At 41.3% G+C, this 16837-nt stretch overlaps 1 protein-coding gene and 1 non-coding gene across 7 annotated transcripts in view; both read left to right on the forward strand.

Annotated features, from left to right (window-relative positions):
• The window catches only part of LOC117264743 (partitioning defective 3 homolog), a 424452-nt gene that overhangs the window by 140654 nt on the left and 266961 nt on the right, over nt 1-16837 (forward strand). The window lies entirely within an intron of this gene.
• On the forward strand, nt 8973-9046 carry trnac-gca (transfer RNA cysteine (anticodon GCA)). Its single transcript has one exon. It is a non-coding gene; the product is annotated as a tRNA-Cys (tRNA).

Genomic DNA, 16837 nt, shown 5'->3' on the forward strand with positions numbered 1-16837 from the left:
TGCTCATCTCTGTCCTCAACCTGTGTCTTGTGCTCTCATTGGATAAAGCTTGCCGACAAAATCCCTGACAGGTCCACATATTAGCATACAGATATCTGGTGAGCGTCTGTGATGCGTGAATGAGCCTCTTAGCCTATGTCTTTGAAGAGTTCACACACAGCTCTCAAATGCTGCTTTGCAAGCGCTGAGCCGACGACGACTTGCCTCTGATCTGCTTTTGTTGAATAGATAAATAAATAAAAATCAGGGCTAAAGTTAGTGTGAACTACGCATTAGGCGAACCTTTTGGAGGCCTTAGAGGCTAGTTGGTTATACAGTTTGGGTCTGTGAAATGTTGGCTAATGGATGCTACAGTACATAACAACAACATTAGCAGTGAAGGACTTACACCCTTCCCAACCACCATCCTCTGTGAAGCTGGTGTCTACAAAAACGAAACTGCAGAGCAGAATGAATGAAAGAAACACCCTCCATTCCTCACTGAGTTTTATCATTACAGGCAGTGGAATTGCTAAGACACAGGCCACAATTTCTCAACTGGTGAGCTTAATTTTTTTTGTTTCTTTCTCTCTTTTATATTTGGCTTCAGGAAGAGGTGATGACAGCCTTTTTTAGACTCACTGTTTCTCTTTCCACCCCTGCAGTGTCATGACGCTATCCATCGTCATGACAGGCTTATCCTCTCCGCAAACACTGAGCAAGAACTAAAGATTTATTTAGCTCTGAACACAATTAAAAAAGCCCAGAGTTAGTGTTTGATTTTCACTGATGCATTCTCCTGTGTTACACGTGGCTACAGTGCCCTCCAAAAGTATTGGAACAGTGAGTCCAATTCATTTACTTTTGTTGTAGACTGAAAATATTTGGGTTTGACATCAAAAGATGAATATGAGACAAGAGATCAACATTTCAGCTTTTATTTCCAGGTATTTACATCTGGATCTGATACACAACTTAGAAGATAGCATTATTTGTAATGGTACACAAAATTTTTAGGTGAGCAAAAGTATTGGAACATATAAACTTAAAATAGATTAAAGTGAATGAGACTAAATATTTAGTTGCAAATCCTTTGCTTTCAATAACTGCATCAAGCCTGTGACCCACTGACATCACCAAACTTTTGCATTCTTCTTTTGTGATGCTTTTCCAGGCTTTCACCGCAGCCTCTTTCAGTTGTTGTTTGCTTTGGGGAGTTACTCCCTTCAGTCTCCTCTTCAGCAGGTAAAATGCATGCTCTATTGGGTTTAAGTCTGGAGACTGACTTGGCCAGTCTAAAACCTTCCACTTCTTGCCCCTGATGAACTCCTTTGTTGTTTTGGCAGTGTGTTTTGGGTCGTTATCTTGCTGCATGATGAAGGATCTCCCAATCAGTTTGGTTGCATCTTTCTTTAAATTAGCAGACAAAATGTTTCTGTAGACTTCTGAGTTCATTTTGCTGCTGCCATCATGTGTTACATCATCAATGAAGATGAAAGAGTCCGTCCCAGAAGAAGCCATGCAAGCCCAAGCCATGACATTACCTCCACCGTGTTTAACAGATGAGCTTGTATGTTTGGGATCATGAGCAGATCCTTTCTTTCTCCAAACTTTCGCCTTTCCATCACTTTGGAAAAAGTTAATCTTTGTCTCATCAGTCCATAAAACTTTTTCCCAGAATTTTTGAGGCTCATCTCTGTACCTTTTGGCAAATTCCAGCCTGGCCTTCCTATTCTTCTTGCTAATGAGTGGTTTGCATCTTCTGGTGTAGCCTCTGTACTTTTGTTCATGAAGTCTTGTGCGAACAGTAGATTGTGATACCTTCACTCCTGCCCTCTGGAGGTTGTTGCTGATGTCACTAACAGTTGTTTTAGGGTCTTTCTTTACAGCTCTTACAATGTTTCTGTCATCAACTGCTGATGTTTTCCTTGGTGTACCTGTTCGACGTCTGTTGCTTAGTACACCAGTGGTTTCTTTCTTCTTCAGGACATTCCAAATGGTTGTACTGGCTATGGGCAATGTTTGTGCAATGGCTCTGATTGATTGTCCATCTTCTCTCAGATTCACAATTGCTTCTTTTCCCCCATAGACAGCTCTCTGGTTTTCATGTTGGTCCCACCTCTAAATGCAGTCTGCACAGGCAAAACCTATCGTACCCAATCTGAAACTGAGCTCAGACATTCAGTGCTATTTATTGTTTGAATAATCAATGTAACTGGGAGACACCTGGGCAACAAAACACACCTGTCAGTCACATGTTCCAATACTTTTGCTCTCATGAAAAATGGGTGGGTTCAAACAAAAGGTGCTATCTTCTAAGTTGTGTATCAGATCCAGATGTAAATACCTGGAAATAAAAGCTGAAATGTTGATCTCGTGTCCCATATTCATCTTTTGATGTCAAACCCAAATATTTTCAGTCTACAACAAAAATAAAGGAATTGGCCTCACTGTTCCAATACTTTTGGAGGGCACTGTATGTGAGCAAAGCACTATTGTTCCAATAAACCTATCAGGATTTATTCACAATATTCTCTGCAAGGAGTCACAATATTTTTCCAGAGTAGGGACGTAGAAGAGAGGATGGATGTGTTTATGTCATGGTGGCCCTTCACAGATCTACTCAGCTCTTCTTCAACAACGATCCACAGCCACTCCATCCGTGCATCACACCTCTCAGAGTAGCTTCAGTGTTGAGTACACACTCAGCAGTGAGAATGTTGGGATAGCAAGCTCATCATTAGCACTTTTAAACCCACCGGCCCTCGTGAGACTCTGAACTGCCTTCTTCTACCTGAGTTAGTGGAGAGGCTATTAGTTATGTCAACTCTTAATCATACTCACGCTTGTAGAGGGAGAGAGAGGGAGTGCCCAGGGTGGGTCTTTAAACCGCTGAGGAGTGGGAGTTCAGTTCACAGTTACAGGGAATATTAGTCATAAAAACTCTCATACTATCATAATAGCATCCAGGGCTTATTACAGCTAATTATTGCAATGGCTGGTACTGTTAAATGGTGAAGACAGTGTTTGGTAATGAAGTGTGAAGTGCTTGGAGTGGTAAAAGTCTCCACTCAGCACCGCTGGGAATGTGCTACCAGTAGTATTCCTATTATTATTTCTGCCAGGATCCCAATAAAGCCATAGCTAGACAGCTGAATCATGTGGAGTTGTGTGTGTGTGTGTGTGTGTGAGAGAGAGAAAATTTGTTGACTGCTTTATTACTTCCTGATCTGGGCTGAGATCAGTTCTGCAGGTCACTTGTGTCACACTTAGAGCAACATAGAAGCTGTGAGGTCTTCATTGGGAGACAAAGTCATTTACACTTTCTGACATGCAGAAATAGACTCAAATGGAGGCTGGCCGTAACCCCGTGACAGGGAGCATGGGAAGCGAGCCACAGTTTGTTTGCACTTACTCTGGTGTCATCTGAGACACTCAGCAGAAGGACATTTAGCAGAATTATGTGTCTGCCTGTCGCTATCTGACGTATGGCATCCGCATCCACTTCTGATTTTTCAGAGAACTCTTAATGTACAGCTTGTTTATCCGCTTTGTAAATGCTAACATATTTATAGTATTGACATAAATCCTGTGCCCAGTGGCACGGCTTTGAGTGATAATCTCTGGGATGAGACTTTGCAGAGACGGGAAGTGTTAGCAGGAAATTTGATTGCAGAGTTTACAGTCATCTGACCTTTCTTTGTCTTTTTATTTTTGTCAGAGACAAAAAAAGCATAGATGCTCTCGGTATCTTTGTCTCACTTTGTAACCGCTGAAAATATCACAAGTCACGCCTTGTGCGAAGTGATGAAATATTAACAATAATTTAATAAACTAAATAGCGCTGGAGGTCTTCTTGTGTCATTAAGGAACGAATCAATTTACTCCGTCTGTTTCTCTGCTGTCTCAAATGCTGAGTTTAACCCTTTAAAAACAGATGTCCTGAGCATGACTGCAGAGGATTATTATTTGCATGATCCTGTTTAAATCAGTCTAAAATAAGAACGATAATAGCTCAAACATTCATTCTTTTTGCAATAGAAAGCGAAAGCTTCTGTCTTCCATGGCAACAAATCACTACATCATCATGCAGGGAAAGCTAAGGCATCCATCTTTCCCATCATCATGCCATACCTTATGCTACCTTACCTAATGTGATGAGAAAATATAATATTTTGACATGATTTCCCCAGGAATTATTTCTGCATTTACAAAATGTATGGATTAATGGCACAATTTCAATACTTTTATTAATCATTGTGCTTTATGACTTACATATCCGCTTTGCTAAGATTGTACACTTTTTAGAGATGGTAGACCATTTCTATTACAGAGTTCAAAGGGTTAAGGAGTAGCTAATTTATCCATACCAAAGCTGCTTTGTACATTCAACAAAAAAAGAATCAATAAACTTTGAATTATGCCACTGGTTTTATATTTCTCTCCCCTTTTCAATCCCTGATTTGTCTACCTCCTTGTTTTGTTTTCATACAGCTGAACAAGGTCAACACACACACACACACACACACACACACACACGCACACACAAAACTTGCTTGGAGTTTCAGACAGCATTTCATTGGCATAACTTTTGAGCAGAACCAATTTTGCTTAAGCGCAGTTATTTAACTTTAAAAAAAAAAAAAAAAAAAAAGCCCAGAGACATTCACTGATATTCAAAAACATTCACTGCACACCAGCAGTTCCACTAATATGTGTGCACAATATTTCTTTGCAAAAACCACAATGCAGAACATTCAAAAAAAGAAAATCTGAAAAATAAGAAAATAGTTCAGGCTTCATCTGAAAACACTCGTAATGGTTTTACCTCAGTATGATTACCGTAATTACTTGTGCATTCCTGTCTACTCAAATTAAAAATGTTTCAATGATTTGATTTAACTATAAATACACGGCAATGTTAAAACAAAAAAATTGTTTTAAACTCAAAATCCATGTCTCTCCTCCTCTCCGTCTCTCCCATTAGTCGGTGAGAAACTCTGAGGTTCATTTACATTGTGTATGACATGTCAAAACAGGGTCAAATTGGCCAAGGGCAATGCCTCCTGGTCTCAGCACGATAAGTCCTCAAAGGCCTGGGAGTGTTTAGCATCTCTTTGTCTCCGGGCTCCTCGTCCCAGTGGACCTGCAAACAACCCCTCGACTCCTCCACCCTCTTCATTAGTCCCTTTGTAAGAGGCCCCCACCTCCTCTCGCTCCTGCGCCGTTCTGTTTCATTGTCTTCCACAGGGAGGTCACCTGTGAAGTCTGTCTGCTTCAAAGCACATGTGAGGGGAGCACTCAGAGGCATGTGCAGGCCCATGCTGGCAGCCACATGTGGCTGGAAACACACACGTGTTTACACACACGTCTAATGCAGGACGACAGGTATTCATTCACACATGCGAATGTATACACGTAAACAACATGGGAGATGCATGTATGCAGATCTATGCATACAAGACAGTAAATGCTAATTGTTTTCATTATTAAAGGTGCATGTGTTCACGAATGAGCACACACACAGAAATACACAGATGTGGACGTGCTGTGGAAATGGTCCATCATAACAAGTAACAAAGAGTCCTATCCAGTCATAAAATGTGACTCTTTTCCTACTATTGAAGGACTAGACGCATGAGCAACGAATCATTTCCCAAATATCAAGAATATTTGCTAAGAAAAATGTATTGAAACAAGTTGTTTGAATCAGTTGAAGTGATCTCACTGCATGGGTGTGCTAGATAAAATAACAAATCAGGATTTTGCTGCACACTCCACACAAGGAATGTTAGTGAAGGGTTCACAAATGATGATGAAACTGGTCCCGGCTTGCGTTTAAGAGAAAGAAAGAGGGTGATGCATCCTCCTGACCACAGCTACAGAATGTCTCTCATCCCTCTACTCTCCTTCTCCCTGTTTTTTTATCAGATCTACAAAGATACAGTCCACCCTAAAGCTCTGTGGAAATCCCAGAACACTCCCCGACCACATTCCCATCTTCCCACAAACACGATCACTTTCAGAGTACTTACTTTGGCTCACAATCACAGCTTTGATCAAAGCAAAACATTTTCACATACCCCGCTTGATTTATTGTTTTTTCTCATGGAATGGTTTCTGTCAGCCATTTGAACATTAAGGGCAAATTAATTTGACAATGTGCAGCGGCTGCTCTGCAGACTTCCTTCATGCTGCCCATGCAAAGGTTTAGAAACCACATGTTGGTATATTGGACTCAAGTTCTGGGTCTGGATTGTTTGGATATGAGGAGAAAAGCTGCTCCTTATCTTTTGGCATAGATTTGAACTATGAATTATTAATACGTGTTGAGATGCTTTCAATCGCCTACAGGAAGCAGCACAAACACATGAATGAAAAGAGAAAACATCACTAACTCCACCACTGCAGCAAACTCTTTTATAATCAGGGGCTGTATTCATAAAGCTTCCTCGTTCAAAGAGTTGCTCCTAGTGATGAAATTTGAAGATAATTCATATGATTATGACGTTTTCTAAGAATTCCCCCTCAAAGTTAAGACTAGATCCTGTTAAAAAGTTATTCACAAAGCATCTTAGCCCTCAGTCAATATCAAACAGATTTGTCAGCTCATTACACTCTATTTCCATCTTCAGTCTAAGATGCCATCCTCTCTATCCAATTTCCGTGGGAGAGGTGGATTCGATTTTCTCTAACCAATCAGACCAACGTATCTGCCTGAATCTGACCTCATTTTAAGTCCACACTGATGCGTAGCCATGCCGACATACCTGTTTTGCCAGGGTTTTAAGAGTGGAGAGGAGTTAAGTTAAACAAACTCCGATGTCAGGCGATTTTGAGAAGACACGTCGATTTAGAACAGCCCCCAGCAGTGTCTGTCTCGTCTATAGTTGAAGTCATTGTTGTTATTAGTCCTCATTGTCTTTGACACACCACTTGACAATAGCTTGACAGCGGTTGATTTGTATTTCCAAACCGTGTGCCATGATGCTGCGCAAATCAGTCAACTTGGTGGAGTGGGTTGGTTCCAGTGTCTGGACCCAGGCAATCTTATCCCTTAAGAGAGCTCCTTAGGTGAAAAACTGTTAGTAGTAGTTAGGAGGATTTTTAAGAGGCTTAAGAGTTTCTCAAGCAGAGGAGTAAGTGGCAGAAAGACAAAGAGGTTGGAGAATTATCCTCCAAACCTTGAATGAGTAAGTGAATGAAACACTACAGATTAGGTCGTGCAGGGATGTTTGTGGTCGATCTTATTAGAGGTGCGCTTACATCTCCCATCCAACGCCATAAGGCTGTAACACTGGAAAAGAAAGTGATTACAATACTAAGATATTTGGTAACTGGAAAAATGCAACAGTGCAGCAGTGATGACTTCGTTCTGATTCAACCTCCCATCAGCAGAGCGATCACACAAACAATCACGGCGCAATGACCAGACGCATTATGTTTTAGGGTTGTCCGTCCCATTCTCCCGAGCATAACATCTCAAGCCTTAAAGGAAATTTTTCCTCAGATTTGGCACAAATGTCCTCCTGGACTCCCGGACAAACTGAGTAGAATTTGGTGGTCAAGAGGTCAGTGTGACCTCACGAAACATGTTTCAGTCATGACCGCTTTAATCACAGAACTTTATTTTCATTAGCAGTATTATATTTGGTGGTATGGCTCTGTTCTGGGGCCTCTTTGCCTTTCCTAGGCCTATGCAGAAAGCCTAAGTGCACACCTCTCTGCACTTCCATACTTCTACATGGAAAGCCTTAAGGCAGAGAGAGCAAACCTTCCTGCCCTCCCATGTGCCTACAGAGCAGCAGCAAAGACCACCTTGGAACAGAACAGAGCAGCATCAATGACAAACAGAGATGACATTGATAAGTCAGATACAGCATCAAAAGGAGGAGCTGGGGTGGAGGCAGGTTGCAAAGGGACATGCAGAAGAAGCAGCAACAGTAGACAGACCAGAGCAGATCAGCTGATGTAACTGGGATGTGAGCTGAGCTGAACGCTGAGCTCAATTTTCAGCAATGATTGAAGAATTCATGCCCTAATTATGACAAGACTTCACATAAATGTCGAACAGAATAAAATGAAGAAGTTATGACATTTTATATTTGAAAGGTCAAAATTTAACTTCACGGTGACATCATAATGTTCCACATAAAACACTTTTCTGGTCATTATTCAACACCGTATCTCAGGAACAGAAGGGGAGACAGTTGGTCAGATACTGAATTAGTGGCACTGTGAAACTGTGCTGATTGTAAAGATCCCCCGTGTAACAATCTGATTTCGAATTTGGTGCTTCCTTGCACTAACATACATATTTGAAGCACTGTCTACTTTCATGGCTACATATGAGTCTGGACAAATATGGATATAAACTACAACCTTCCTGGTTGGTATGAGGAGGAATACAACTGCAAGGCTTCTTTTCTTTTTGAATCCATCATACCCAGCAATGGGGTTAACCACACATCCCCTCTAAGGTAAAAGTTTCTGTCTGTTCCTTGCACAGAGCTGCTCTGAGAATTTTCCCTAATCACTCATAAGCTAGGGCTCCTTGCCCGAAATTTTTATGCCATGTTAGGAGCTCTCTGAGTCTATTCTCTGGATGATTGTAAATACGGCCCCAGATCTTGTGCGAGAAGTCTTTCATGCATTTTCTCTGATCACTTGCAGATTCTGTCATGACATCACATTTGTATTAACAGTAATAACTCTTTATTGATCTCCATGAGTGAAGTCTCCTTTCATTTTCTACTCTCTACATGGACTAGCACTCAGCTAGAGGGAAACCCCCTGGAGCTGGTTTTGTTTTTAGCATCTTATTGCAGCTGAGCAGATGCAGTTTGACAGGACGGGTTGAATTTCTTGGCCACTTCCTAAAGCCTGCTGCCCCAAATTGTCTTTGTCATGCGGAATTTAGTCAAGTAGCAGAGATCAAACCCACGATTGGCTGACTCATAGTATCTCCCCACTGAGGCCTGGGGATAGTGTCGGGGGGTATAGCTCAGTGGTAGAGCATTTGACTGCAGATCAGGAGGTCCCCAGCTCAATTCTGGGTGCCCCGTCATTTAAGGGCAGGGTGATGACATGACCCACACTTTAAATGGAGACTGGGTTCAAGCTGTGTTGTCAGCAAGCTCACACCTCACTGTATAGTCCTTGTTTCAGACAACAGTTGCATTGTTTTACCTTAAATCCTTAAAAAAAGTGTGGGTCATGTCATCACCCTCCCTATTTTTCTGGAAATTAAGTTTATATGCAACTAATTTGCAACACTGAACACATTCAGGAGGAAACAACGTGTTTCTTTCGATTACGTTTTCTATTAACATAATGAGGAAATGTTCATTAATGTTTCTGGAAAGTAGCCAAAACTGTCGATAGTGAACATATCATTAACATGTTCACTGACAACATGTTTCATTTCTTTTCTTCAAAATATTATAGTCCAATATCCACTTATCACAACTACAGCGTTATCAACATTTCTTTAGGCACTGGCAGAACATGATTAAATGACCATGGTCTTTTTTTAATGCAGGAAACAGTCCAAAGTTCATGAGACACAGCATAAGAATTAGCATTTAATTGAAATCACAGTCTTTCAGTAACTGGAACCAAAGTGCTTTTGTTGCCTTAACCAAACCGCACAAGGTATTCAGGATGTAAACCTTGGACTTCTGTGTCAGGATCCTACATTTTGTATACCCACCATCCACCACAACTAGCGTCCTACGACTTAGGAGCAGCAAAATCTTCATTGACCCTCACTCATGAACACTCGTGACGGTCCAGTCCGTTGTGGTGAAGAGGGAGCTGAGCCGGAAGGCGAAGCTTTCAATTTACTGGTCCATCTACGTCCCAACCCTCACCTACGGTCATGAGCCGTGGGTAGTGACCGAAAGAATGAGATCGCGGATACACATGGCGGAAATGAGTTTCCTCCATGGGGTGACTGGGCTCAGCCTTAGAGATAGGGTGAGGAGCTCGGACATCCGGATGGAGCTCGGAATAGAGCCGCTGCTTCTTTGCATCAAAAGGGGTTAGTTGAGGTGGTTCGGATGCCTCCTAGAGGTGTTCCGGGCACATCCCACTGGTAGGCGGCCCAGGGGCAAACCCAGAACACACTGGAGGGATTACATATCTCATCTGGCCTGGGAACGCCTTGGGGTCCCCCAGGAGGAGCTGTAAAGTGTTGCTGGGGAGAGGGATGTCTGGGGTGCTTTGCTCAGCCTGCTGCCCCCATGACCTGGCCCCGGATAAACGGATGAAAAAAGATGGTTGGATGGAAAATCTACATTGACTCAAAATAAAAAACACACTCACAAAAAAATGCCTCTGAACATAATCCCAGCAATTACGTTTGACACCCCAAGCAATTGGGAAAGCAATTTAGTAGTATATAAATTTAATTTCTAGGAAACAGGGTTGCCTCTTTTGCCTCTGCTCATTCATTTTCGTCTTTTACTTCCCTCACTTCATTGAAGTAACTCCTGATAGGAGACAGGCAAATAAACCCCTTGATTTCTTCTGATTGATTCCCCCTCCCTGTGGCCACAGTGTCGGACCACTCAAACAATTGCTAAGCTCAGTGTTAGTTAGTTTACATTTAAAGGGATGACTGCTTACAACAGATAAAATGAAACTTTAGGTGTGACACTTTGAACTGAGACAAACTTTGGCCATGGTGCTGTGATTATATAGTTGCTGGTTCAAGATAAATAAAAAGTCCAAAGCAAAGAAAAAAGTTAGCAAACTTCCACCTTAGCATGACGGCACGATTTAGAGTAAGCCCCATACATTCTCTTTTAAAATGGATATATGTGTGTCCAGACAACTGCAAAAAGGATAAAGTTCATGCTTTTCAGCACACGGTCAGGACTTCAGTACTTCAAGTGCTGTTGCAATTGCCGAAAAGTTACTTGCATATTTCATCATTCTGCACACCTTACTTTGGGATCAAGTTGTGCCATTGCCGTGAGCAATTGAAACTTGGGACCTCGGTTGAGACCTTTAACTGCTAACTTCCACAGCTACAAGGAACATTGAAAACTTAAGGTATACTTGCACTGACCGGCCATAAACTTTTCCTGTTTCGGCCTGTGAAGCCATCTCCTTTTGTTGCCATGACCCAATCCAGCTTTCTGTGAAATCCAACCAAGTGGTTTATGATGTAAAAAGCAGCGTAGAGTAACTGTGGTAATGACAGTTTGATGTTGAAGTGATACACACAAGGCGCCTTTAACTTCTTAGCCATCCTGTGACTTTCATTTTATTTCCATCAAACCACCACTTTCTCAAACTATACAGGCATTATTTTGGGACACACTGTCGTCATCAGCATTATCAGTGAGACTGAGGAAAAGTTTCTCAACACCTCGTTGCCCAATTACTGTTATTCCTCCGAAGAGCAGTGCTTTACGTACTGAGATGAAGTTAGAATTTCGAAACCCCTGCTTCCGTCTCATCATCCCCTGCCTCGAATCTCTATGAAAACCTCATGTGCTTTCATAATACTGCGTGACTGATCAGAGCGATGCATATCCAAAACACAGTCTGCACATCACAATACCATCTGTTTCTTAGCATCCAGGATTCACTTTTTCTAAAACAGTCCCAATAAAAGTTCTTCCCATAGCGCAGAGCAGCGCCGACTCTAAGTTCTCGTCTTTTGTTTTTGTCTTTGTCGCTCTGCTCTGTGTTATGGAAAGAATGCCTCTGTGATATGCTTTGACTTGTTGCATGTAAACCATTCTGACCTCATACATGCTGCTTGTGTGTGTGAATCTGAGCAGAAATAGATTGTGTGTAAGCTGTTTCAAGATTAGCATATGTACTCAGTGGCAGCTTCCAGCAGCAGGCAGCTTTTAACCAGAAATGTCTCCGTCCACTGAACAACACAGGCCTCACACCAGTACCCATATCACTCCTCCAGCAGCACTCCTCTCATCTCACACACCAAATAACTTTCTGTTTTTCCCAATAAATCATCAAAGGGTCCAGCAGAAAAAAAACAAGTTTGGGAGTCTGGTGAAAGTTTGCATTCGTCATCTTTGCTGAAAAGAGCTGGATTGAGGATGTTTTTGTTCCAAGCAGGGGAAGAAGTTGTTCTCGTGGCTGAAATGTTTGCGATATGGATTTTGTGTACGTGCTGTCTGGAACCTGCAGTGGAATGAGCTCCATGCGTCAGATGCTGTCTGACCTGCCACGAACTCCAATTCATTCACTCACTCATCAGCCTCGGGTTTCTGCTCACGCATCAGCTGTGACAGTCAAATCTGTGACAATTTAGGCTTTTTAAGATGTAGAAGAAGTAAACTCTTGATCCCGCAGCTTTTCTGCAAAGACACGGTTACCCTCTGTGGAAAATCTAGTGCGGAGGCTTATATAAGCTGCAAGTCTTCTCAGTAACGATCTTGTCTCCATATCATTATTGTTGCTACGTCTCATAATTACTGTAATTATTTCAAAATTGATGTTTACATGCTATACATTGCACCTGTGATGTATGGGATTGTGTCTGTATAAGCAGAAGTGCTCACATTTATACTAAAATGGAAACTCCACCGATTTTAAACTTCAAAGCCTGTTTACAGGTGTTTGTAAGCACTACTGCATATGTTAAAACATTGGTAAAGCATTTTGTGTCTCTAAAGTGAGCTTTGTGGAATCTGATAAACGCACAGCATCGTCTGGGGCTGAAGTCTGTGAGTTTGAAAAGAAAAAATCTAAAATGTTGTCATCGTATGTTTCTACAAAAGACAGATATGTTACATTTGTGCATTTAATACATATCATATCAGCATTTCTAAAGTGACATAGTTCGAGTCAGCTGCCAATCAGCAGACCACTGTTTGAAACCAACAAACAATTCCTATTTCAAACAAGATGTCAGGACATTTTACAGCCCTGTTTGAGGCAACAAAACTGGGTATTTTAGGCCTAACATTATATTTTCCTAACCCTAACCAAGCTTTTTTTGTAGCTAAACCAAACCACACATTAACCACAGAGTTGTCACAACATAAAATGGTAAATTGAAAACACTAAACATATACTCCACACAGTAAATGCACAAATGTAACATATCCATGGTTTGTAGACATGTCCAATACCCTTGTTTATTCTGGCGATTGAGCTGAAAAATCTGGGGTGTGGAGTTACACTACTAGCATAACACACCTAAATATCCACCACATTGCCAGCGGTTGAGTTGCATTGTGGGTAATTTAGGTACCAGGTTTTGACAATGAAGAGGGATCTGGAAAATAAAAAAGACTGTATCTTTAGTTCTGCCACATCGATTTTAATGCTTGCAATTTTAATGTGGTCCATTGTGAGTCTGAACATGTTGTTTACACACTGCAGATCAAAACTCTGCTTTGTACATGTGAAACAAGCGTAAGCCTACTACAGCTCAAGGCCAACAGTTGCTACTGATGGACAAAATGTTATTTCATCTTATCTGGGTGCAAAAACCTCTTCAGAATACAACGGGACATTCAGAAGTACCAGTAGAAGCCATATTAATGACAATGTTCAGGGTGGCTGAGTAGCTGTGGCAGGATTCATTGCTGCCTAAAGTTGACTTAAAGTATTCTCCCACTAAAATGACATTTCAGTGGTGCTGTTTGGGAGACGTCTTTATTTATCTCAGCAGTGGCGAGTTTTTGATATTTACTTTAGAAGTTAAAATTTGTTTGGCCAACCAAAATGACTCCTTAAATGTATCAAGACTGGAAGCTTTGGCCGTGCCTCTAGCTTCTAGCACTGCTGGCTGGCTCGTAACATTTTCAGAGTGGTGTTTTTAATCATGAGCGACTTGGCCACATATCAGGTTGAGTGAGATTTATGGCCCCTTTTCTCTGAGAGCCTGTACCTCCGGACCGGCCTTAATGGAGAAACACACAAAATGGTGTTTACATGGAAGGTGCTGCTGCAGACCTGTTTCTGGGCCGACTGAGGGTTGTTTGGTTTGCTGATTAGCGACTCCCTGAGGGCCGGGCTGTGGAGGGTAGTCTCCATGAGTCTGGTCTAAGTCGGGGTAGAGTTGGGGTGTTGTAATGGGGCTGCTGGTCCCATTTTTTAATATGGTTTTTACTAGATTGTATTATTATGGGGGAACGGATAGGCGGCATAATGAAGTAACAAACCAAGAGAAACTTATGGTGCTACTTTTGCAAGAGACGGTTAATGGATAAAATATGAAAAATCAAAATATGCGCACACAGCAGGAAATTTAATCACAGTATAATTAGATTCAAAACAGGAGTGGAGCTACTCGTGTGTTTCCCAACCTTTTTGGGCCAGAGGAACTTCCCTGGCCCAGGGATGAGGCATGATAACCAGACCCCAAATGTTTATTAATTGCTCAACAGCCCAGAGATATGACAGACTGTGGAAGCACGTGCACATGAAGGCATAAACATGTTCGCGCGTTTGTACCCATTCAAATGTGCGCACATGCAAACACATAAACACACTAACTGTGTTGCTCTCCGGGGTCTCAGCATGAGTAGAGGCTCGACCTAGATGAGTCAGCTTTGATTTGGGGAGTGAACTCCACTCCTCCCCTCCTCTCTGAGATCCTCATTGTCTGGGGAAACAAGACTGAGAGCAGCACACATACACACACACACACACACACACATCTCTGCTATTGTTGTTGAAGAGTCTAGGTGTCTGCTGCTGGAGGCCTCATCTCTGAGGACTTGAGGAAGTCTGACATCCTCTCCTCTTTCTCTCCAGTAAATAGTCTGTATTGTCTTTCTGTCAGGAGAAAAGAATCAGTCTCTGTCTCTCTCTATTTTTTGGCCTAAAATGAAAAAAGGACAGTTGACTCAGAAACCCTGTGGGAGCACAGCTCTCTCCTGCTGTAGTGTTTGACTCAGGGACTCTGATAGGACATCATACCCAACACCGAAACTAAAAAGACTGACATATGAAGTTTGTCAGTGAGGAGGGGAGTGACTCCGAACTAAGTAGAACTTATTTAACAGTAAAATGATCCAATTTGATATTATGAAACATAGATTAGACAAAAGGAATATAGTTTTCCTGGACAAAAAATGTCACACCTGTCACACCTGTGCCATACTACTTGTATGTTTTATCAGACCAAATGTCCAAAAATCCAAAGCTATTCAGTTTATTATCATGTATGACAAAAAAGCATCACATTATCACATTTGAGAAGCATGAAAGCAGCAAATATTTGGCCTTTTGGCTTAAAAACAAATTGACTAATTGATTTTTCCTACAGAGGCTACACAGCCAGTCAAGTGATATTTTGGGTCAGTTTGCAGGAGTAGACTGCTGTGTGAAGAACTTCACCTTTAGAACCTGTAAACAGCATGAAGGACAAAGGGCCAGGGTTTGTTTTGAATCCTCTACAAACATGTCCTTTTGTGCATGAACCAACTCAGTGGTGCACCAGAAATAGAAAGTTGACAAACTCTCATATGATTGGATTGTTTTTATGACTGAAAGACACTGAATGATGGGCTTTTTTTGTTTTGTTACCAAGACAGATGTGTACTTTTTTAATACAGTTGGTTTATGCAACTGTATTGACAGATTTTTTAGGTTTGGGTGCTGAATGAAAATGAAAGAGAGGAGCTCCCAGTCACTGTGTGTCAGACAGAAGAAGTTACAGATTGCTTACCCAGAGGATTTGCTCAATATAAAAGATGACATCGTAATGTAAGAACTGATTTGGATGCAAACATGTACATGAAAGGCCAAAAACACATAAGCCTGCAGGGGTGGACGATATAATGATCATGTATGATATATCGATATATTTTAAAGCAAGACATAAATTTAGACAACACTGTTTATATCAATATAGGGTCAAGTTGCATTACATGACACATACCAGTGTGCATCTCTCCTCTCTCGCTCACTCACTCACAAGTTCTCCAGCAACACTTTTTAGAGCCGTAGCCTGATGTGCACCTCCCCAGAAATGTAACTACACAGCACAGCGTTGCAGACCTCCTGTTTATTTTTTTAAGCTGAAACCATTTCCCTCAGTGGAAACAAAGCTTTTATTTACTTTAATTTCACAGATAAGAAACAATAAATTGTGAAGACAATAAAGCCTCCACAAAAATAGCATTTTAAGTCTTGTGTGTGATTTATCCTGGCTTCATATGAGCAGAGGAAATCTCTGCTATCCCTAAGCTAATTTATACAATGCAAAATGCCATAGGCTGCTAATAACGTTAGCATGTTTGGAAAACGTGTTTAGTATAAGACAGTTGTTTTGTCGGTGAACCTTGTGAGTTGTGATGGAGCCGAATTTTGTAACGTTACCTGTCTTAAATGTTGCTGTTGTACCTGGAGGAAAAGTCCACTAGCTGCTAGGCTAATTTATACAATGTAAAATACCATAGGCTTGTGCTAAAAACATTAGCATGTTGTATTTGTGGGGAAAATGTGTCCAGATGAAGACAAGTGTTTGTCTGTGAATGCTGCGAGTTATAGTGAAACTAATTTGTGTGCTTGTGTTTGAAATAGTCGCTACTAAGCCATGTTTAATGTGTGTTTAATGTGTGTTTTAAATCAACTAAACTTTACAGCACTTCACAAAAACCCCACCGCTGACTAGTGTTTTGGAGGTGTAACTGTTGTGCAGCTGCATATTGTCAAACAGGGGAATAAAATCCCTGTCTTTGCATTTTATTTTGATCACAGTTTGTTTTTATAAAACTGCTTGTGACATCTCAAATGTGGCTTTGACTTGCAACTGAAAACATGTAGCCCATTTCATAGAAAATACAGAGATGTATATCACGTATCGCCAGCCAGCCTGTAAATACCAAGATATGAATTTTTGTCCATATCGCCCATCCTA

Source organism: Epinephelus lanceolatus, chromosome 20, assembly GCF_041903045.1.
Source record: "Epinephelus lanceolatus isolate andai-2023 chromosome 20, ASM4190304v1, whole genome shotgun sequence".
Taxonomy (NCBI): Eukaryota; Metazoa; Chordata; class Actinopteri; order Perciformes; family Serranidae; genus Epinephelus; species Epinephelus lanceolatus.